Consider the following 25,655-nt stretch of genomic DNA (forward strand, 5'->3'; position numbering starts at 1 on the left):
CAGGAACTGGTCAGCTATGTGTTGGTATAAGATGCTCTGATTATGAAAGACGGCTGATCAGTTACTCTTGTGAGGAGTTTGAAGAATAGCCTCTCAGTGATGGACAAACCGGCAGCTCTCTTATGCTTCACATTCATCCTAAACATTCCAGTCCCCCCTGAGCAGACATCTTAGTCCTGTCCCAGACCAGTTTAACACTTAATCCAGTTGTCAAGGACTGTATTGTGTCCCCCAGTCTCACATGTTGAAGTCCTGACAGCCAGTACCTTAGAATGTGACTGTATCTAGAGACAGAGCTTTTTATTTTTTTGGTATCAGACACTTTTACTTTTTATTTAAATTATTTTCCATTTTATTTCCTTTTTATTTTCTTTCGGAGTATGGTTGATTGAGATGGCATCACCGACTCAATGGACATGAGTTTGAGCAAACTGCGGGAGAGAGTGAAGGACAGGAAAGCATGGCGTGCTGCAGTCCATGGGATCGCAAAAAGTCGGACGTGACTTGGCAACTAAACAACAGCGATGATAGTCAATTTACAGTATTGTATTAGTTTCAGGTGTACAGTAAAGTGATTCAGTTATACGTATACATTTATCCATTCTTTTTCAGATTCTTTTCCCATATGGCTTATTACAGAATATTAAGTAGAGTTCCCTGTGCTATCCAATATGCCCTTGTTGTTTAGTTTACATACAATAGTGTGTATATATTAACCCCAAACTCCTAATGTATCCCTCCCGCCACCATACTAAGTCAGACAAGGAAAGACAAATATCATATGATACCGCTTATATGTGGAATTTTAAAAAATGATACAAATGAACTTTTTGACAAAAGTAGAAGCAGACTCACAGACTCTAAGAAAACAAACTTATGGAGACAGAGCCTTTTAAAAGGTAATTAAGGTAAAATGAGAGCACTGGAATAAGCCCTGAACTAACCCCCCCCCCCTTATAAAAAGGGGATAAGGCCAGGGACACACACAGGCCAAAGGGTGACTGTGTGAGGACATGGGGCGTCGAAGACCCCAGGAGAGAGACCTAAGAAGAGGCCAACCTTACCCACACCTTGTTCTCAGACTCTTAGGGGTTAGAGGGGAGCAGAATGGAGAAGAATCGATCCCAACACTCTGTTAAAGCCAGAGACAGCTCTTATATCTCCCTAGTGCCGCATCGCGCCCCCCACTACCATTTCCTGATGGGAAAAGCTGCCAAACCTGTCCAGCCTGCCCAGAACAGGAGCCTCCCCACCTCTAGTCCAGGCTTGGAGATTTCATAATCTTGCTTTCAGTAGCAGCTGACTGCATTAGCTGGGGTTGGAGGGTGGATGAGAAAGGATTTCAGTGGGTGCTTTAACCTTCACAATCCACTGTTACTCATTCAACCACCCCGCACGGACCGTCCTCTGCTGCTAAGCCCGCTATGAGCTGGGATGTAGAATAGCCATGTCCCCACCCTCAGGTGCTTTGTCATAGTCCCACAGAGCCTGTTACCCTGGAAGTATAGTGGTTCTGGGGGTGCTGACAGCAAAGGCCTGAGGCTACCCAGAGACTAGAGTCTGGGGTCAAAGGCTGGAACCCAGAGAGCAGGGAGTTCAATCTCAACCTCCACACTGCTGATAATTTAGACCAGGTAACTCTCTCGCTGGGGGACTGTCCCGTGTGTGTAGGATGTTAACCTGCCTCCCCGGCCACTACCCACTAGATGCTGGTAGTCCTCACCTACCTCCAGCTTTGACAACCAAAAATGTCTCAAGCATTGCCAAATGCTTCCTGGGTGCCAAGTCACCCCCAATTGAGAACCACTGTCCTAGAGGAAAAACTATTAACAATAACATCAAACCAAGTGAGTTAGTCAGCAAGGGATGCCAGATCGTGGAAAGCAAAGGTGAAGAGTAGAATGAGGGACCAAGAAGGGCTCAGAAGGAGATCAGAGAGGTCCAGGCACCAGGCAGGGGTGCACTGGGCACAGTTTGCTCGTTGCCTGTGATGCTACCCCAGCTCTTCCATGTTCAAGTCTTCTCAGCCTCAATACCGTCCTGGCCTGAAGCTTGGTTGCATGAGCTTACAGTTAGTAGCAAGACAAATAACCTCTCAGAGAGACGAAAGAAGTTCTCGGTAACTGTTATTAAGAAAGAAAAAAAAATAGCTGGAGAAAACCTATACATTGGAACAAAGTTATGCTGAATGATGACAACTATCTGGGAAAAACTGTACCTGCCAAAAAAAGAAAAAGATGCTAACATCATCATCCACAAGTTTCTCAATCTAAAGCATAAACACAGTTGTGAAAGATTACTAATGTCCTTTGGGAGGTATGATTTGAGCAGCTGTGAGCAAAACACTGAGGCATTGGGCAAACTGGGAAACAGGACAGTGAACCAGAGTTTCTTTTCCTTTCTTGAGACATCAGTGGTTTGATGAAAGAGGGAGCTTGCACACACCCCCACCACCTCTTTGATAAGAACAATCACTAGCTGGGGCCTGGGGCAAGTACAGAGGAAAGTCAGTTATGTGAGTCGGTGTGTGTGAAACAGGCCCTGGTCCCACAGGGGATGGACAGAGAGCCAGAGAACAGCCATCTTGAGTGGCCTGGCCATACACTCCACCCTTACATCCCCTGCACCACCCTACACTCATGATCCACCCCTCTTTCGGGACCTTCCTGGGGTCAGGTATGTAGGGGACTGCAACCAGATACAACAAATACAGCACAGACAGCAGCAGCCCAAGAGAACCAAGAGTCAGAGACCTAGTCTGCTCAGATCACGTGTGCCAGGATGTGGGCAGATTTTGGAGCCAAGTGCTTACTGGGTCAATGGAAAGGGAGTCAATAGCAGTGGTGTCCTGTCCAGTTATAAGGAAAGTAAGGGCCACCCATGGTTTTCACCAACCCAGAGCCACCCCCACGTGGAGGGGCAGGCCAGCTTTAAAGAAACATTCTGGGACTGCCTTGGTGGTCCAGTGGCTAAGACCCTTCGCTCCCAAATACAGGGGGCCTGGGTTCAATCCCTGATCAGGGACCTAGGTCCCACACGCCACATTGAAGATCTCACATGCCACAGTGAAGATCCTGCGTGATGCTACTAAGACCTGGTACAGCCAAGTAAATGTTTTTTAAAAGACAAATAAATAAAAGAAACCTTCTGCTGCGAGGCACAGCCAAAATAAATCAATAAAGAAACCTTCTGGTGGTCTAGCAGGGGTCAGCACAGTACCGTTTTATCACCCTAGCTATGTTGAGTGCCATTAGAGGTGGACATCCGTTAGGTCTTTCCAAACAAAAAGCAGTTAATCCCACCAGTTGGACACGTGTGTCCAGAAGCCAGCCTACTGCACTCCACATAACACAGCCTGGGGGGCTCACAGGCATCAGTTGTACAGTAAGGTTTACCAATGGGATTCAAGGACAGGAAGTCGGGGAGAGTCTTTCTCCCCAGCGGACAGTAGTGCCCACATAGTCACAGTAGCTGGGTCAGTTTTTCATGGGAGCCCAGAGGAAGTCAACAATGGCCTCTCGCTCTAGACCCAGCAATGAATTCATTTCAGAGCGAGGCCAGTGCTGAAACTGAGTCCCGGAACAAAGTCCCTCCTTCAGGCTGAGGATGGAATGTATGACCTCTAACAGGCACAACACAACCGGGTTCTTTCTATTAGGGGAAGACCGACAGGAAAACAGGAGAAGGCAAAAGGAGAAAAGGGCGGCAGAGGATGAGATGGTTGGATAGCATCACCGATTCAATTGACGTGAACTTGGGCAAACACAGGAGACAGCAAGGGACAGGGAGGCCTGGGGTGCTGCAGTCCATTGGGTCACAAAGAGTGAGTCACTACTGAGTGACTGAACAACAATAGGAAAATAACCGCATATAATAACCACAGCAGCAGCAACAGTTCTTTACTGAGCACCTATTTACCAGAATCTTTACTAACTGATTTTGTTTACATGTTGTTTTTGTTTTATCCAGCCACACCAGGGTCTTAGTTCCCCAACGAGGGATCGAACCTGTGCCCCTGGAAGTGCAAGTATGAAGTCCTAACCCCTGGACCACCAGGAAATCCCCCTAATTGGTTTTGTTTAACTCTCATGAATACTTCACCAATTTTTGCAAGTAAAGAAATTGAGATTCAGAAAGATTAAGTAATCTCCCCAAAGTCACTGAACTAGAAACAATACAAGATTTAAACCCGGGTCTGTTTGACCACAAGAGCCATGATTTTTCCACTACACCATGTTGGTTCAGGCAAAATAAATATAATAGACAGTCCATGTCAATAACTTTCCAGACTAATACACATTACCCCCATCCTTCTACAGAGCACTGGACAGATGCCCACAGCCCACAGATGGTCAGGGCCAGATCACTCACCATTGCCCTCAACAGCTGAGTCACCTTACCCTGAGTCAGGTGCATTTGCTCCCAAAACAGATTTATGCTGAGATTCACTTATTAGTTATCGCAATTATGTAATTTAATTAAGTACTATGTGAACTGATAAAATATGAGTGTGAAAAGAAAGGTAGCTATTTTAATGAAAGCTAAATTGAATTCTTGGTGAAGACAATAAAGGTGAGCCACTAAAAATAACTGCTGACCAGTTAGGTGCAGACAAAATAAATATACAACATTGGGAAACTCACGAATCAGTTAAAGGATCAGAATGCTGTCTAGTGTCTGAGTTCCCACTCCACTTCAGAGAACTGAAAATGGAAAACACAGGCAAAGCATCAATTCTGCTGACTCTTCATCCAAAACCTATCAAATGAATACGTGTCTGTGATTTAAAATGCATTGTTTAAGGTAAGTATGTGACATTTTATCCTGACTCCAACTTCCTTTTTATTGAAGTATAGTTAATTTACAATATTATGTTAATTTCAGATGTACAGCAATGTAATTCAGTTACATATACAAATGGACATATATATATATATATATATATATATATATATATATATATATATAAAACTTTTTCAGATTCTTTCCTATTACAGGTTGGTGCAAGATATTGAATATAGTTCCCTGTGCTATACAGTAGGTCCTTGTTGTTTGTCTATTACATTTATAGTAATGTGTATCTGTTAATCCCAAACTCCTAATTTATCCCCCCTCCCAACTTTGTCCTTTGGTAACCATAAGCTTTCTTCTATATCTGTGTGACTCCAACTTTTCATTTTTTTCAATTCAGTTCAGTTCAGTCGCTCAGTCATGTCCGACTCTTTGCAACCCCATGGACTGCAGTATGCCAGGTCTCCCTGTCCATCACCAACTCCCAGAGATTGCTCAAACTCATGTCCATCAAGTTGGTGATACCATCCAACCATCTCATCCTCTGTCGTCCCCTTCTCCTTCTGCCTTCAATCTTTCCCAGCATCAGGGTATTTTCCAGTGAGTCAGTTCTTCGCATTAGGTGGCCAAAGTGTTGGAGTTTCAGCTTCATTTTTTTTACATATTTATTTATTTGGCTGCATCAGGTCTTAGTTGTAGCAAGAGGGATCTTTGCTGTATCATGCAGGATCTTTAGTTTGAATGCACGGACTCTCTAATTGCAACAAGCGGGCTTAGTTGCTCCAAGACATGTGGGATCTTTGTTTCCCAACCAGAGATAGAACCCAGGTCCCCCTGCATTGCAAGGCACATTCTTAATCACTGGACCACCAGGGAAGTGCCATGACTCCAACTTTTTAGATCACATGGAGTAAGAAGACATTCACCTCTTAGTGTTAAATGAAGAACACATTATCTCTGTGATCACACTTTGGAAGTTGTGTTTAAAGATTCTGGTCTTTGGAACATAATATCCATGTTGTTAAAACTGGACTTTCCATTGGCCTAGTTTCCTTGCAGGTTCAAGCCTAAACTTTTCAAGTTCAAGGCAGAGATCTGTGTTTCTTTTCTTGTTTCCCTGGAACAGGATGCCATCCCTCAGTTTTCAGACTGAATTCCAGAGGAGAAATCCTCAGCTACAGGATGGTCTCCAAAACCAGGAGAGAAAAGAGCCTGCTTTAAACAACTGCCAGGCAAGACAGTGGTGGTCAGGTAGGAGCCTCGCCCCCCACCACGAATCTCCCACCCCACCACCACGAACAGTACCAGAACCTCCACACTCCTGCAGCTCAATCCCTGGAGAAGTCAGAAGCCACAAAGAGCTTACTGGAAGAGGAGGAACACGAGAACAAGGCTGGAAATTTAACCTCCACCAGCTTCCCACCTCTTTCTCCCACTGCAGGCTTGCTAGCTTCCTACAGGTTTGTGCTGAAGGAATAGAGTTCCAAACTTAAACCAGAGTTTTTTAACATAGGCCTGGACACTTAAAGATCGTGCCTGTGTAAGGGAACCCTCCTGCACTGTTGGTGGGAATAGAAATTGACACAACCTCTATGGAGTACAATATGGAGGGTCTTTAAAAAACTAAAAATAGAACTACCATATGACCCAGCAATCCCACTACTGGGCATATACCCCGAGAAAGCTGTAATTCAAAAAGACACGTGTGCCCCAATGTTCACTGTAGCACTATTTACAATAGCCAGGACATGGAAGCAACCTAGATGTCCATCGACAGATGCATGGATAAAGAAGATGTGGTACATATACATACAATGGAATTTTACTCAGCTATAAAGAAGAATGAAATTGGATCGTAGTGATGTGGATGCACCTAGAGTCTGTCATACAGAGGGAAGTAAGTCAGAAAGAGAAAAACAAATATTGTACGGTAATGTATATGTATGAAATCTAGAAAGATGGAACGGATAAGCTTATTTGCAGATCAGGAATAGAGACACAGACATAGAGAATGGATATGTGGACACAGAGTGGGAAGAGGAGGGTGAGACAGATTGGAAGAGTAAGACTGACAATATACACACTACGTGTGTAAAACAGACAACTAATGGGAAGCTGCTGTATACCATAGGGAGCTTAGCTCGTGCTCTGTGATGACCTAGGGGTGGGATGAGGGGGTGGAAGGGAAGTTCAAGAGGGAGGGGATGTATGTATACATACAATGATTCACTTCACTGTAGAGCAGAAACTAATACAACATTATAAAGCAATCATACTCCAATAAAGGGGGAGAAAGATTGTGCCTATGTTCTGACTTGTTCTGACTTAAAGTGATTATATGACTTTTTATTATCTAAGAATTTTTAAAAAATGGCAATGGGGCTAGCATTTTGGTCCAGGGGCAAAGAAAAAAACAAGCCCCCCAGGCCAATGTAATGACACAGCTGGGGACAAAAAGAAAGTCACTTTATTACCACATCCTATGAGTCACTGTTACTCAATGTTTTGGTAACATGGCACTGCTACATTGACCAGAAATCCTCCCATGTTTCTGGAGCATCTTTGAGTGACCTCCAGATTTCCAGCACTAATTTGGATATTTTTCCCCATGAGTCATTTTGGTGGGGATTTTAGAGAAGAAACTTTGCTCATGCCAGCTTTTTGCCTAAGAGTATCCATCCCCGGGATTTCCCCAGCAGTCTAGTTGTTAACACTCCACCTTGCGATGCAGGAAGCATGGGTTTGATCCCTGATCAGGGAAATAAGATCCCACATGGTGCGCAGTAAACAAGGAAAAAAATGACTATCCATCTCCAGTCAGCCCAAATGTGACCTTAGAATTTAGAAAGGAGTATGGTGGCTCAGATGGTAAAGAATCTGCCTGCAATGCAGGGGATCTGGGTTCTGATCACTAGAAGATCCCCTGGAGAAGGGAATGGCAAACCACTCCAGTATTCTTGCCTGGATTATTCCATGGACTGAAGAGCTGGGCACGCTACAGCATGGGATTGCAAAGAGTCGGACACGACTGAGCAACTTTCACTTTATGCAAAGTTACAACTTAGATTCTTCTAGACATTTAATGGCTTCTTGAGTTATTTTCAAACTTTTCACCAATTCCTTTAGAAGAGTATTAGTAAAAGAAGCTGCTCTGACAGACAAGCTCCCACTTCCCCAGGGTTTACATTATACATTCCTTTGTTCGTGTCCCTGGCCTCCTCTCCATTGGTGGGCAGGTGAGAAAAAGAATGAGAAAGGTAATAACCGGCCCAGCCTGGAAATGCCATACATCCCCTGCCCACAAACCATTAACTGGAGCTCAGCCTTGTAGCTGCATATGACTAAGAGACGCAGAACCAAGTAGCTGACTTCCGTGATGAGGAAGAGAAGGAAATGGGCTTGATGAGTATTTAACAGGTGCCTGTCACACACACAAATATCTATATTAAGGATTCTGGTAATTGTAATAAATGTGAAGATGTCAGTTAAGGAACTTGCCTGGTGGTCCCGTGGTTAAGACTTAGCCTTCCCATGTAGGGGGCACAGGTTTGATCCCTGGTCAAGGAGCTAAGATCCTACATGCCTCGCAGCCAAAAAAACCAAAACATAAAACAGAAGTGATAATGTAACAAATCCAATAAAGACTTTAAAAACATATATTTGATAGATAAAAAGGACGTCAAGTAATATTCACAGGATACCAAGAAATATGATACTTCTACTAGTCACGTTCTAAAGATTTGAGAAGTGCAACCAATGCACACTTCAGTTGAGTGCCTAAATTAGCCAATTGTTATGATCAAGGTTTGATCAAAGACAAACAGCACCATCAGAGAATGAACCTTTGAAATTCAAGAATAAATCCGAAGTTTTATTCAAAATAAATAAAATTATCCTCTTATTAAGACAATCAGGACTTCCCTGGTGGTACAGTGGATAAGAATCTGCCTGCCATTGCAAGGGACACCAGTTCAATCCCTGGTCCGGGAGGATTCCACATGCCTCGGAGCAGCTAAGCCTGTGAGCCACAACTACTGAGCCTCTGCTCTGGAGCCCGTGCTCCGAAACTAGAGAAGAGCCCACACGGCAGCAAAGACCCAGTGCAGCCAAAAATAAGTAAATAAATCTTTAAAAAAATTAAGTAGTAAGTAGGTAACTTTAGGAAGACAATTATATTCTCTTGAGTCACTAAATGTTTATAAGAATTTAAGTAATGATAGTAAATAAGGGAGATGTATTTAGCTCCTTTAACATTCTTATATAATGAATATATGCTTATACAACTGACTGATAAAATTTCAGTGAACACAGAACCTAGGAAGATTGTCACCCCACGCCACATCTAGGCACACGCTAGAGTTTGAAATTAATCTGAAAAACATGCCTTGGTAATATGACAGACGTCATTACCGCAGTTGAATATGGTGGTAACCTAAGCTCTTACACAATCACTCCTCCAGCACGAGGTCAGGGATGGCCCAAATGACCCTGAAGACAGCTCTTGACTCCAGTTTTCCAAAGGCCAAGGTTGAAGCCAAGTACATAGTGGAGTGTAGATAAATACCTAGGTCAAAGTCATACCACGGTTTATCCTTTAAAAACTTACATTCTTGCCTTCTTCTGACGCCTTCTAGTAAGATTCCTATACGAACCAAGCACATGGATCTGCTGGCTTTGACCCTGCATGTGTTGCTCATTTGCTGTTTCCCGTGTCGGAGGCCTGCAAACACTTCTTACCCTCCCCTGGCCCTTCATCTAGAGGCTTGGTCCCCTTCTCAGCATCGGGACTTCTGCCTGGACCCTACTTGGATGTAATTAGCGGGTACCACCACGTGTCTCCCCCTCAACCCTGCATCACTGCTGAGCTCTGCTCCTAGAATGGGCCTCTGACAACATTTGTTTATCTAAACACATCTCAGTTTCCCATGCTTTCTGGACATGGCCTTGGACAGCCTGGTGTTCCTCATTAATAAAGACTCTGGGGGACTCCCCTGGTGGCCCAGTGGTTAAGAATCTAGCTGCTAATGCAGTGGACATGGGTTCGATCCCTGGTCTGGGAAGATCCCACATGCCACGGAGGAACCAAGCCTGTGCCCCACAACCATTGAGCCTGCACTCTGTCCTCCACAACAGAGAAGCCACCATAATGAGAAGCCCACGCGCCACAACTAGAGAATGCCTGCGTGCAGCAACCAAGACCCAGTGCAGCCAAAAATCAAATAAATAAGTAAATACTTAAAAAAAAAAAAAGACTCTGGGGCCACTGCAGCCTCTCTTACCTTGCCTCTTACCCAAACCTGCTCTCACTACCATGTGGCTATTCCTCCAGCTGGGACAGAAGCACGACTCAAACTTATTGGATTGTTTGGCTATATTCAGCGTTTATTTCCTAGGGAACAAAAAGAAAACCTTCCTCTGTATCTAAGTTTTCTCCTACTGAGAGGGAGGCTTATTATTCAGCTCAAGGGTTTACAGGCAGAAAATAAGGAATTTCCAAGTTGGGACACTTCATCATAATATCCACCTGATGAAGTTAAACATCCAACAAACGTCCGTCTAGTCAAGGCTATGGTTTTTCCAGTGGTCATGTATGGATGTGAGAGTTGGACTGTGAAGAAAGCTGAGCGCCAAAGAATTGATGATTTTGAACTGTGGTGTTGGAGAAGACTCCTGAGAGTCCCTTGGACTGCAAGGAGATCCAACCAGTCCATCCTAAAGGAGATCAGTCCCGGGTGTTCACTGGAAGGATTGATGTTGAAGCTGAAACTCCAATACTTTGGCCACCTGATGAGAAGAGCTGATTCATTGGAAAAGACCCTGATGCTGGGAAGGATTGAGGGCAGGAGGAGAAGGGGACGACAGAGGATGAGATGGCTGGACGGCATCACCGACTCAATGGACATGAGTTTGAGTAAACTCCGGGAGATGGTGATGGACAGGAAGGCCTGGCACTCTGAAGTCCATGGGGACGACTGAGCAACTGAAATGAACTGAACTGAACTGAACTGAGTCTCATGCTTTGCAGTAGCTGGGTCATTACTTTGCTAACGGTTTCTATTTTTACATATGTCCCTAAGGGAAGCCTGTTGCCTAGGTTTGGGTGGACTCTGAAATCAAATTAAATTCATTCAAACTTACTACCCTTCAATATCAGTGCTAATTATTGCATCTCTGTGCCTCAGCTGTCCCACCTATCAAATGGGAGAAACACAAGCCCTTACCTCGCTAGATGTCTGGCTGTGAGGACTAAAGAAACAACATGTGGAAACATCCAGCAAAGCATTACGAACAGTTTCCCACCTCTCTTTCTGCCTATACCCTCCCCCCACCCCCCGTATTCTTTTTTTTCTCCAAAAACCCAGCCAGACCTTGAGCTTCCCTGAGTCCCCCACCAGGTGACAAGTCCCATACAGACTTTCCTTGTCCCAAGAGGGATGAGCCCAGCTTTGAACTGGAACATTCTAGCACATTCCATCTGGGCTTCACCAGTCCCTTCTCCTGACTGCACGCACCGACCTGCCCCACCCCGGCTGGGCCTGGGTAGTGATTTGTCCTTGACTTGGCTTTGACCAAAGGGCTTGGAGGCACAGTATTTCCACTTTTGCTTTTGGTTCATCACTAGGTGGTGCTCTTTCCCAGAAAACTCTGAAGCATTTCCTGTTCTGCAATCTGTTGAAAAGTTGTACCAGATGATTGATTCCAGCGTCCAGGTGGTGGGGTAATCCAGCCCGGGTGTGGCTCCAGTTAACCACATCCAGGCTCATCGGGGTTCAGATCAGAAGCCTGTGCAGGAGTGAATGGTGGAGAGAGTGGTTGCTGCCCGCAGGGTCTCTGTCTTGCTGGGCTGCCCCTTCCCAGGTCCTGGTTATAGGGAACAGGCTTTTGTTGGGGGTTGGAGGAGGGGGCATGTTTTGTCTGTACTTTCCAGAGTGCCTGCTTCTGGGGTTTATGTGTGTTTGTGTGTACTCAGTGAAGTCCGACTCTTTGCAACCCCACGGACTGTAGCCCACCAGGTTCCTCTGCCCAAAGGGATTCTCCAGGCAAGAATATTGGTGTGGGTTGCCATTTCCTTCTCCAGGGGATCTTCCTGACCCAGGGATCGAACCAGCATCTCTTCCATCTCCTGCGTTGGCAGGTGTATTCTTTACCACTGGCGCCACCTGGGAAGCCCCTGGGGTTTATGAAGCCAAAGCAAAGCCAAGGGTCCTGAGATCCCCAGCCAATGTGCTTGGCTGCGGTTTCACATGCAATGTCCGGGTATTTTAGTTGTGCTTAGCAAGAGTAACATGGAAATGTATGTCTACTCCATTTCCCCAGGGGTAGAACTCTCTCGGAATTTTATTAGTAAGACCAAGTCTCCCTAAAACTGACTTCTCTTGCTGAGTTCATGATTAACCTCTATCCAAACCTTGATTGCCTTGCTTGTCTCCTCTGCCCTCAATTCCTTTCTTGTCTCCTCTAATCTCAATCCTGTGCTGACCGAACGCTAACCAGCCAGAGTCAGATGGCTGAGATGGTTGTGCCGATGACGTTGCTAACATACTCCAGTGGTAGCGTATCTGCTGTTGTAGATCTCGTCACTGATGTACACACTTGGTTTGTTTCTCTGGGGTAAGGTGAGTTCACAGACCTTGGAGCCATGGACCACCTGGCCAGAGAATGAGTGGTAAATCGGAGACATTCTGAACCCCAAAACTACGATTTAGAAATGTCACAAGGGGGACTTCCCTGGTGGTCCAGTGGTTAAGATTTTGTCCTTACAGCACAAGGGGTGCAGGGTCTATCCCAGGTCAGGGGGCTAAGATCCCACATGCTCTGCAGTGTGACCCAAAAAAAGAGAGAGAGAGAAAGAAATGTCACAAGATGATGATTAATCCCAGTTTCTTTGTTCTTTCCATTTAAAACAGCCCTAACTCAAAGACCAAGATGGAGTGGATCTGAGGCTTGTCTCCTACTCCCTTGCCTGATTCCCTGCAAATTAACCCTTACGTTGCTGTAAACACCATCTGTTAGAGTTTGGTTTTCTGCACTGTGGCCACATGAGCACTTGCTCAAGTATATTAGAAAAGCAAGATGGTTTTGATGGGTGGCGGGGAACCAACTAGGAGAAAAGATGAAGATCTGGACTTTGCTGGCAGACACAGATGAGTGGGATACAGGAAAATAGTTAGGAGGTTAATAAAGGTAGGAAAGAGCAATGAAAATAAATCTGATATTGGTCCTAACAGATCTTTGTAGCAGGTGGTCAGCACGGTCAGTATTAGAACAACTGCCCAGAGCCCAGCACGCTTCTCTTGACAGAAGAACAGATTGGAATTTGTCCTGGGGAATCAGGCATATGGTTTCCATGTGGACTGTCTCCTGAGCTGTGTGATCACTCATCTAGAGCTAGACATCCTAGAATGTGAAGTCAAGTGGGCCTTACAAAGCATCACTACGAACAAAGCTATTGGAGGTGATAGAATTCCAGTTGAACTATTTCAAATCCTGAAAGATGATGCTGTGAAAGTACTGCACTCAATATGCCAGCAAATTTGGAAAACTCAGCAGTGGCCACAGGACTGGAAAAGGTCAATTTTCATTCCAATCCCAAAGAAAGGCAATGCCAAAGAATGCTCAAACTACCACACAATTGCACTCATCTCACACGCTAGTAATGCTTAAAATTCTCCAAGCCAGGCTTCAGCAATACATGAACCGTGAACTTCCAGATGTTCAAGCTGGTTTTAGAAAAGGCAGAGGAACCAGAGATCAAATTGTCAACATCTGTTGCATCATTGAAAAAGCAAGAGACTTCCAGAAAAACATCTATTTCTGCTTTATTGACTATGCCAAAGCCTTTGACTGTGTGGATCACAATAAACTGTAGAAAATTCTGAAAGAGATGGGAATACCAGACCACCTGACCTGTCTCTTGAGAAACCTGTATGCAGGTCAGGAAGCAACAGTTAGAACTAGACATGGAACAACAGACTGGTTCCAAATAGGAAAAGGAGTCCGTCAAGGCTGTATATTGTCACCCTGCTTATTTAACTTATATGCAGAGTACATCAAGAGAAATGCTGGGCTTGAAGAAACACAAGCTGGAATCAAGATTACAAGGAGAAATATCAACCTCAGATATGCGGATGACACCACCGTTATGGCAGAAAGCAAAGAGGAACTAAAAAGCCTCTTGATGAAAGTGAGAAAGGAGAGTGAAAAAGCTCAACATTTAGAAAACTAAGATCATGGCATCTGGTCCCATCACTTCATGGCAAACAGATAGGAAAACAGTGGAAACAGTGTCAGACTTTATTTTGGGGGGCTCCAAAATCACTGCACATGGTGATTGCAGCCATGAAAATAAGAGACGCTTACTCCTTGGAAGGAAAGTTATGACCAACCTAGATAGCATATTAAAAAGCAGAGACATTACTTTGCCAACAAAGGTCTGTCTAGTCAAGGCTACGGTTTTTCCACTAGTCATGTATGGATGTGAGAGTTGGACTGTGAAGAAAGCTTAGTGCTGAAGAATTGATGCTTTTGGACTGTGGTGTTGGAGAAGACTCTTGAGAGTCCCTTGGACTGCAAGGAGATCCAACCAGTCCATCCTAAAGGAGATCAGTCCTGGGTGTTCATTGGAAGGACTGATGTTGAAGCTGAAACTCTAATACTTTGCCCACCTGATGTGAAGAGCAGACTCACTGGAAAAGATCCTGATGCTGGGAAAGATTGAAGATGGAAGGAGAAGGGGACAACAGAGGATGAGATGGCTGGACGGCATCACCGACTCAATGGACATGAGTTTGGGTAAACTCCAGGAGCTGGTGATGGACGGGGAGGCCTGGTGTGCTGCGATTCATAGGGTCGCAAAGAGTCGGACACGACTGAGTAACTGAACTGAGCCGAACTGATTATGTATTAATATATATATATAATTATATATATAGTATATATATAATTATATCTTGAGACTTTGAATAGTCTGGAGACTTTGAATATCTTGACACTGAATAGTCAGCTCTCTGCAGGTGAATTCCTTTATCATATTATATCATATTATATATATAAAATATATATGTAATAATAATATGTAATATATATAATACATATAATTATATATTATATATGTTACATATATGTTATATAATATAATATTTATATTATATATAATTTATATCATATATGATATTTCCATTATTTTATATATAATTATATATTAATTACATATTATATATTATCATATTGATTATATGTTGTAATTATATATTATAATTATTATATTATATTTACATATTATATAACATAATCATATTAATTATATATTATACATATTATATAATATGATAAAGGAATTCACCTGCAGAGAGCTGAGTATTCACAGTCTCAAGATATTCAAAGTCTCAAGAACATTCAAAGTCTCAAGATATACTTATAGAATATATTTTAATACTTATATTATATATTATATTTTAATACATTTATATTATATATTATATACATATAAAATATATAAAATATTTATATTATATAATTATATACAGAACATAAATATATTATATCATATATTATATATTTATATTATGTATTATGATTTGTATATATAAATTATATATTACAATATAAATATATTATATACTATGATTTATATAAAAATATTATAATATAATATACATATAATATATATAATATATAATACCACATCACAGGTATATAATTATAATTATAGATAGTATATATTATGTTTATATTATATATATTATATATAAAATATAACATATATTAATTATATATTATATATTATTATATATATAATATATTATATTATATAGTATATAATATATATTCTATATATAATATATATAATATAATATATATAATAATATATATAATAATAATATATTATATATAGTATAATATATATATTCTATATATATTCTATAATATATATGTTATATATTGTATATATTCTATAATATATAACATGTATATAAAATATATAATATATAATATAATATAAATTATAATATATAATATGTATAATATATAATATATAATTAATATGTTATATTTTATATATTATATATAATATAAACATAATATATACTATATATAATTCTTATAAAATTATATATCTGTGATGTGGTATTATATATATAATATATTATATGTATATTATAATATTTTATATATAAATCATAATATATATTTATATTATAATATATAATTTATATATTCTATATATATTATATAATATGTATTATTATATATAATATATATAATATACATATTATATATATAATATATAATAATATATTATAATATATACTATGTATATCATATTATATATTAATATATATTATATTAATGTATAATATTAATATTATATTTGTTATACAATATTAATATATATTAATATATAATAAATTAATATTAGAGATATTAGAGGTGGGGGAACTCAGACTCACTTGTTCTTGGAAACAGGCTTGTTTAATAAATTAATATTAAATATAATTACTAATATATTAATTATATAATATAATATATATTAATATATATTATATTATAATATAATATATAATATATGCTGCTAAGTCACTTCAGTCGTGTCCGACTCTGTGCGACCCCATGGACTGCAGCATACCAGGCTCCTCTGTCCATGGGATTTTCCAGGCGAGAGTACTGTAGTGGGTTGCCATTGCCTTCTCCAATATATATTATATAAAATAATGTATATTATATAATTATATTATATATAGATTATATAATATATATTATATGATATATATAAATATATTATATTATATATTTATATATTATATTATAGATTATAGATTATATAGATTATATATAATATAGTGTATATATGTTATATAATATATAATAATATATATTATATATAATATATATAATTTATATATTATATATATGTGATATATATTAATATTATATAATTTTATATTATATTATAATACATAATACAATATGTATATAATATATAATAGATATATAATATATATTATATAATATAATATATATTAATATGATATATATATCATATATGTTAATATATATCAATATATATCATATCAATATATATTAATATATATGATATATATTAATATATAATATACTATATTATATTATATATTAATGTATAATATATATTAATATATATAATACATTATATTATATATTAATATATAATATATACTATTTAACATATATATTTAATATAATATATAACATATTAAATATATATTATATATATGTTAGCTATATATATTAAATATATAAAAATATATATTATTATATACATATATGTATGTATATACATATACACACATACATATTTTTATCCTGAGAAAATCCTACTTTGTTGGTAACTTTCCATTTTCTTTAACTTGTTTATCGTGTAAATTCCCTTGTCTATGTAAGTCAGAATGTGTTTTGCAATGGATGACGGACAGTGGTTTAAAACGTTAAGAACATTTTTATTTTACTTCATTAAAAAGCCCATCAGCTCCAGTCCCTGGTTTAGTTTGGAAGCTTACCAGTGCCATCCAGGATCCAGGGACTTTCCAGCCTGTTTTCCCACTTGGCCCTCAGGGTCAGAGTCATAAGATAGTTTCTGCAGAGGCGAGCATCATGGCCCCTCCCAGCTTGTCACAAGAAGGAAGGTGGCGTGGGGTGGCGTTGGAGGGGAGGAACTGACAGTTTTTCTCCTCAGACACGTCTCTCTTGTCAGAGTGGAAAGTCTTTCTCCGAAGCCCCGGAAGACATCCTCTGGTCCTGGCCAGAACTGGTCAACTGCCGTGTCTGCCTGTAAGAAGACTGGGTGTCACTGTTTTGTAAAGACCACAATGCCCACAGCTGACCAGGGCTGCTTAGCACGGCCACCCTGCTCCTCTGGAGGTACTGGAAATATAGAAGGGGCGCTTTTGGTTGTCATAGAAAAAAAAGAGGTGCTACTGGCATGTTGTGGATTAGTTTAAGGATGCTAAATGTTGTAAAAGACACAGAACCCTTCTACACACAAAACAAGATTTGTCCTAACTCAAAATACCAATACCAGTGCTATTAAGAAACACTGGGCTCATACCAATGATCATTCACCCCATGGGCTGAAGATATCACAACTCCAACACAATCTGGGGGCCAAGAGCAAGAAGGAGAACACAACTCCCAGCAGTGGTGCCCTGGTGCCCTGGTGGGGTCGGGAGGAGGGTGCTCAATCGTGCTGGCACATTGAATCCTTTTCAGAAAGTACTGTTACATGGAGACCAAGACAGGGAAATCAACTCCAAGGGCTGCCTTTATTTTTCCTAATGAAGAGATTTCCCCGTAATTGGACAAGCCTGTTTCCAAGAACAAGTGAGTCCGAGTTCCCCCTACTTCTAATATCTCTGCTCCTTGCTCCCACCAAGGATTTAGAATGACTAAAACCCAACTGTATCGCCACTATTTGGAAGATAAAATTTGCTTTGAAGACTGTGTGACTAGTACAATAGCGGCAGGTATCTAATAAATATTTCTTGGGTATATGACAAAACAAAGTTAAAGTGTTAGTCGCTCAGTCATGTCCAATTCTTTGCGACCCTGTGGACTGCAGTCCACCAGGCTCCTCTGTCCAGTGAAATTCTCCAGGCAAGGATACTGGAGTGGGTTGCTGTTTCTTTCTGCAGGGCATCTTCCCAATCCAGGGATCAGAACTTGGACCTCCTGCATTGCAGGCAGATTCTTTACCATCTAAGCTACTAGGGAAGCCCTATATAACAAATATGTTGATTCAAATCAATACAAGGAAGCAAAGCCCAGAAAAGCATTCAGCGTTACATTCAGGGAGGTAGATACAGTGAAACAGAATATGAAAAATTGTACTAGTAAAAAATATGATAGAAACCTAATATATATATATATATATATATATTTTAGAATACCAGCGGAGTTCTTTGTGGTCTGCAAAGACAATGAATACTAAATATCATTAGCTTTAATGGTGGTCACAAAATGTGTTAACTAAGACCGAAGGATTAGATTGGGTTGGCATACCTCAATGCAGCTCACAGAAAAATTGTAAGAAAGTCAATGTAGAACCCACTAGCTTAGAAAATTCATCTACAAAGCTTGGTTTAGCTCCTCTATGTGTAAAACCACAAACCTCTATATTTGAGGACACAATTAGTTAAAGTAAATAATGTGTTTAAAGCTAATTACTAGTGAGGAATGGCAGATAACCTGGTAAGGAGCGGAAAGAGCACTGAAGACAGAAAAGATGGACGAAGCTAAGGAACTGACTCACGGAAGAGCATGATATGCTCATGGTGAAGGTCACATGACCTCTGAGCTCAGGAGCGCTTCTGTGAATTGCTGCTGCTACTTTTCCAAGGACTAACTCTGCCCATATCCAGGTTCCCTAAACTTCTTGGGTGCCAAAGATAAAAAGGCACACTTACTGCAAATATCTTTTTCCATATATATTTTTTAAAATATTGATTGATTTATTTGGCTGCACTGGGTCTCAGCTGCAGTGGGAGGGATCTTTTATTTGAAGCATGTGGCAGGTGGGATCCAGTTCCCTGACCAGGGATGGAACCCTGGCCACGTACATCAGGACTGCAGAGTCTTAGCTACTGGACCACTAGGGAAGTCCCACAAATACCTTTTCCTTTTCTTCTGGTTTCCCTATTAATACTTTATTAGGTGGCTCCTAAATCAAAGTAGGAAGGATCTAGGTTATGGGCTGATTAGCAGGCTGATGGGAAAGAAGTGGCCACTTTACTTAAACCAACCTAAATCAATCACATGTGCCATTTAAAACAATAACATGTAAGTAACTTTCTCCATGGGCTTTCCTTGTGGCTCAGCTGGTAAAGAATCCGCCTGCAATGCGGGAGACCTGGGTTCAATCCCTTGGTTGGGAAGATCCGCTGGAGAAGGTGAAAGGCTACCCATGCCAGTATTCTGGCCTGGAGAATTCCATGAACTGTGTAGTCCATGGGGTCGCAAAGTTGGACACGACTGAGTGACTTTCACTCACTCACTCAACTTTCTTCATTCTCTGACATCTCATTTGAAATTGCAGCTCGAAGCTGGCTGCATACTGACACTGCACTAGGTCTAACTCAGGTGTTCAATAAAAATTTATAGTTTCACAAAGTTTTTTTGGGGGGATAATTAATTTAGTAGCACCGTTAAACCTGCACTACTACTACTGTTTCTCCTGTATTTACTGTAAATAGGAGGTTGTCCCACCATTTCAGATTCAGAATGTGATGAGTTCAGACGGTGACCACCAGGTGGCACCACTATACAAGCGTGTTCCCTTAGTAACTAGATCACCTGTGGGGTGGTCCTTTGGTACCACATGACTACCCCCATTTCCCAGCAATCTGTCGGCTAAAGGCTTTATTTTCTTTTAATATCTTACAGTTTTATATGTCAATTGTATCTCATTAAGGCTGAGGGTGGGAGGAAATTTTTCACCTGGTTTTAAATACACAAGGTTCAAATTCTCATTCAATGAATGCAAGTACTTTACCTTCAGAAAAATTTAAAATTTATTTTTTCCTGGGACCTCCTTGGTGGCCCAGTGGTTAAGATTCTGCACTTCCACTGCAGGGGGCACGGGCTCAATCCCTGGTCATGGAACTAAGATCCTGCATGCTACTTGGCGTGACCAAAAAAAAATTTTTTTTAATTTGGACCTTTCTTTTTTTTTTTTTTGGTTTACTGGGTCTTCATTGCTTTTTGTGGGCTCTTCATTGCGGTTCTCAGACCTCCAGTTGTGGTGCACAGGCTTGGTTGCTCTGCAGCACGTGGGATCTTAGTTCCCTGACCAGGGATCAAACCTGCATCTTCTGCATTGGCAGGTAGATTCTTAACCACTGGACCACCAGGCAAGTCTCAGACCCTGCTGTTCTTGATCTAGACTTTAAGAGATACCACCAAAGTAACACAAGAAAAGATTGTTTTAATGATGTGCAGTTTCATTCATTCAACAAAGGTACACCTGAGCATCGACAATGCAGCAGGCCCTGACCTGGGCACTTGAGCTCTAACTTCACAGCAGAAATGGTCCCCTGTTTAAAGTGGGAACGCCCCTGCCTCATCTGACTGGAGTATGGCCAGGAATTAGCCATGATTTGCAGAGGGCAGTCCTGTCAACACATAAAGGTTTTAGAGTCCATTGATAATCCTTCCTGAATCAACTGTTTCTTTTTTTAACACTTATTTTTAAAAACTTATTTATTTGGCTGTGCCAGGTCTTAGTTGTGGCATGTGGGATTCAGTTTCCTGACCAGGGATGGAACCTGAGCCCCCTGCATTGGAATGCAAAATTCTAGCCACTGGACCACCAGGGAAGTCCCTAAAGATTCTTCTATTGCATAACAGTTATCTTCTAATTACCTCATTCATTCTATATTTATTTGCTAGTACCCTATTGTAAGGAAGAGTTTTTTCTCATGCACCCACAGTGAACCACACTATTCCTTTAAAAAAAAAAAAGGTAGTGCAAATACTATTTTTACTTTTAATAACTAATTTTCATAAGAAGCTGGTGCAAGTCATTTCCAATGATGGAAAATCAGCCCCCACCCCCTTTGTCTCTTATCAAGTGTAACTGCAGAGTCAGATTTTTATCTGTTCAGTACTTACAATCAATTCTAGTCATTTTCTTTTAACGTTCACTCATTCATTCACTCATCTGGCTCCATAGGGTCTTGGGTGTGGCAGGCAGGATCTTGGTTCGATCTTCGTCATGGCATAAGGGATCTTCAGTTGTGGCATGTGGGCTCTAGTTCCCTGACCCAGGATCTAAACTGGGTCCCCCAGCATCAGGAGTGCAGAGTCTTAGCCACTGGGCCACCAGAGAAGTCCCTGTAGTATTCTTCTGATGCTAAAATTTGCCTTAAATTTGGCCTGGGGGAGATCCTTCAGGCTAGTTCCTGTGTCTTTTAAAAATTTACTTCTGAAGACTGAACATACCAAAGGACATGGCCAGACCAAGTATGAAAAAAGAAATTCTGACCCACAGCCTGCAGCAGCCTGCCCAGGAAACCAATCCCCTTGACTCTGATAACCAGCCCCAGAAACCAGCCTGCTGTAAGTCACAGTTGGAGGAAGTCAGACTGCTATCACAAGTAACAATCCAGGAAGGTAAATAACAATGTATGACAATCAGCTCAAAATGGCCTTGACCTAATTAAAAATTGACAGCTTCTCTAATTTTTGTCCCTACTTCCAACTTAAAACCAACCAGAGAAAGCCAAATAAGCACCCCTAAACATTCATACAGGTAACCTTGCTTCTGGATACCTGCTTCCAGCTTCTCTGTGCCAACAGCCTCCAGCAGGCCATACCTGCTGGAGGGCTAGTACAATAGCGGCATACCTGCAGGGCTTCTTTTCACTATGAAGCCCTCCCACTCCTCTGCCTGCCTCTGCCAAGATGCAAGAGATGGTGGGTGACTTGACTCTGACTCTGAAGAAATAAGACTTTGCTCTTCTCATTTGGCTGGTCTTCATTTCCACACATTACTGAAGTACATTTACATACACATGAGGATAAAATTTATATCAGGTATAGTTTACATTAAGTGCACCCATTTTAGTTGTACTGTTGGATGAATACTGACAAACCTATATACTTAGCTGCGCATGCATGCTCAGTCACTCAGCGTGTCTGACTCTTTGCGACCCCATGGACTGTAGCCTGCTAGGCTTTCCTGTGCCTGGAATTTTTCCAGGCAAGAACACTGGAGTGACTTGCCATTTCCTTCTCTAGGAGAATCTTCCCAACCCAGGGATCAAACTTACATCTCCTTTGTCTCCTGTAGGGCATGCAGATTCTTTACCACTGCACCACCTGGGGAGATCTATATACTGAATTATCACCACTCTAATCATGATTTAGAATATTTTCATCACCCCCAAAACTCCCCCATATTCCTTTCCAATTGATTTCTGCTCTGTTCCACTCCTAGCCAAGCATAGATTTGACTTCTATCCCTATCAATGTTTTGCCTATTCTCCTAGATCCTGTTGATATATCTGTATTAGCCTAAGCAACACCTTTTCATTCAGGCATAACGTAATGTTTGATTCATCTTGCACTGTCCCTGCTCCACAACAGGTGTCAGCCAGTTATCAGAGGAGCTCTGGTTCTATTTAGTGGGAATGGAATTTAGAAACCATGAGGGAAAGTTCTCTCATCGTTCCTCTAAGGTGACCAATCACTGTGTTCACCTGGGACACTTTCAGTTTTAACACAAAGTGCAACATCTGGGCAAATCCCCTCAGTCTCTGGGAAACTGGGACAATTGGTCATAGCCCAGTGCTCCTAGGCCCTTTTGGTGCATAAAACTAGTAAATCTATTTTTTAAATCACGTGCTCAAATTGATATATCCAATTTAAATATATGTGCTCTGTGTGTTTAGTTGCTAAGTTGTGTCCAATTCTTTGTGACCCCATGGACTGTAGTCTGCCAGGCTCCTCTGTCCATGGGATTCTCCAGGCCAGAATACTGGAGTGGGCTGCCATTCCCTTCTCCAGGGGATCTTCCTAACCCAGGGATTGAACCCATGTCTCCTGCATTGTAGGTGGATTCATTACACTGAGCCACTAGGGAAGACCCTTACAGGTTTCTTCTGAACTTCTTTGATCTTATATTTGTATCTCATTTTCTCTTACAAAGTCTTGTACATGAAAATGTTAAAATATTTCTATTACCTGACAATATACATAGTTTCAAAACCACAGAAACAGTATCACCATTAATTATAAACCTCTGATTGAAACTGAAGATTCCTTTGCAGTTTTTTTTCTCATTCTTAGCCATCCCACCACAGATAATTCTCTTAAAAGTTTTGTGTCCAAAAGGCCTGTGTAATTCTTTTCATAATTCTTTTCTCCGTGTAACAAAATAGTTTCATTACCATTGTGACTTAGAGTTGTTTATTTTAATGTGCTATCAACTTTGGGTTTACTTTTTAATGTTTATGGGACAAGCTTCCAATTTTCCAAATAGCCTGGGACATATTTCAAGGTAACAAATATCATCCTCATTCTATTTTTCTGGCAGCATTGTATTCCATGGTATGGATATATCATGTCCAACCAGTTCCCTATTAATGGACATGTACTTCCAAACTTTTGTGATGACACTGTCACAAGTAACCTCGTCCACATGTTGTTTCTGTATGTGAAGGTGCATTTTCAGAATAAGGTTGGGGTTAAACTTGGAACTTCAAGACCTAAGAATGAGTACATACATAATTTTGGCACTCCATAGGGCTTGAATCATTTTCCCATTCCCACCAGAAAACTTAGGAGCACTGTTTCGTCAGAGCCTTGTCATTTCAGTGTGCATTCCATTATAAGTGGGTCTTTTCTGTTTACTAATCATTGCTGTTCTTCTGAGTGAAATGTCTACTCATGTTCTTTCCCCTTTTTCTCTTCAAATTTTGGTCTTTGACCATCTAGAGTATACTTTGTTGTTGTTCAGTTGCTCAGTCGTGTCCTACTCTTTGTGACCCCATGGATGGCAGCATGTTGGGCTTCCCTGTCCTTCACCATCTCCCGGAGTTTGCTCAAACTCATGTCCATTGAGTCAGTGATGCCATCAGTCTCATCCTCTGTTGTCCCCTTCTCCTACTGCCCTCAATCGTTCCCAGCCACAGGGTCTTTTCCAAAGAGTCGGTTCTTTGCATCAGGTGGCCAAAATACTGGAGCTTCAGTTATCAGACCTTCCAATGAATATCTGGTTGATTCCTTGTAGGATTGACTGGTTTGATCTCCTTGCTGTCTAAGGGGCTCGCAAGAGACTTCTCCAGCACCACAATTCGAAAGCATCTAAGCATATACTGTACTCTTATCCTTATATATCACCTCATTCCAGAACACCTCCTTTGGGGATAAACAGTTTTGGTGAAGCTGGATAAGGGGAGCCCAATGGCAAGACTATCTGACCACTCCAGTAAGTGAAAGAGTCTAACATCCGCCAGGCAACACCATGGTTCTGTGATAGTCCAGATGGTCGTGTAAGGGAGGGTACCTGAATTAAAACTTGTATTATAGGGTTCCTTAGGGGCTATTTATTGTCTCTCATCCCTTATTCAACTATCCTGTATGATGACAGGGGAGGCCGGTGACTTAAATGCAGCGTCTCTGGATCAAAAGGACCCCCACCGTGCCCTGATACAGATAATACCTCAATGTTTCAGACAGTGAGCCTGTTGCTAGGCCTGGAATGAAATGTACTTTGTAGTCTCTTGAAGTGAGGGAGAGTGTATTTTATTCAAGGATGGGACAGAAAAATGTGTGACTAGAAGGTAAAGTAAGTCACGGAACATAAATCATGTTAAGAAAACTTACATTGTTTCTTATTATTGCTCGCCACTCATGGCAAGATACTTTCTGAGACAAACGAAACAAGACAAAAAACTCAGGAGGTTCGCTCTCCCCTGGCTTCTGAGTTAGCAAGGTGCCCCTAGAGCTGCTGACAGAGGTACAACCTCCATCTGCCAGACAATAGCTCCCGGGTTTCGCCTCGAGATTTCAAGGAAAGGTCGAATCAAGCGTCCACTTTCCGACGGAAGCGAGGGCATCGGTTTCTAAATTATCAAAAGCTAACACAGCGACGCTTCGCGACGTCTAGACTGACCGCACTCACCGCCTACGGCCTTCCTCAGGAGACTTGCACCTGGCCCGCCAGCGCGCGGAAGCATCACCGCTGGGGGCTGCACCAAAGGGAAGCCAATCACGCACCGTCTTCGCCCAGATTCCTCCGCCGGAGGCCGCGCCGCAGCCGCAGGTGGCCCGGCGAGCGCGTCCACCCAGCGCCGCCAATCGCGACCCCCACCGCCCTTCCCGTGATGCCC

At 41.2% G+C, this 25,655-nt stretch overlaps 2 long non-coding RNA genes across 2 annotated transcripts; one reads left to right on the plus strand and one right to left on the minus strand.

Moving 5' to 3' along the window:
• Nucleotides 1-297: 297 nt before the first annotated feature.
• LOC145521532 (uncharacterized) lies at nt 298-25,648 on the minus strand. Its single transcript, XR_014065449.1, has 3 exons — nt 25,448-25,648; nt 17,328-17,596; nt 298-4,703 (listed from the first exon to the last, which is right to left on the minus strand). It is a non-coding gene; the product is annotated as an uncharacterized LOC145521532 (long non-coding RNA).
• LOC145521533 (uncharacterized) lies at nt 3,902-10,041 on the plus strand. Its single transcript, XR_014065450.1, has 3 exons — nt 3,902-4,027; nt 4,320-4,803; nt 5,918-10,041. It is a non-coding gene; the product is annotated as an uncharacterized LOC145521533 (long non-coding RNA).
• Nucleotides 25,649-25,655: the final 7 nt, after the last annotated feature.

Source organism: Giraffa tippelskirchi, chromosome 9 (genome assembly GCF_054371585.1).
Source record: "Giraffa tippelskirchi isolate mGirTip1 chromosome 9, T2T-mGirTip1v1.2.pri, whole genome shotgun sequence".
Taxonomy (NCBI): domain Eukaryota; kingdom Metazoa; phylum Chordata; class Mammalia; order Artiodactyla; family Giraffidae; genus Giraffa; species Giraffa tippelskirchi.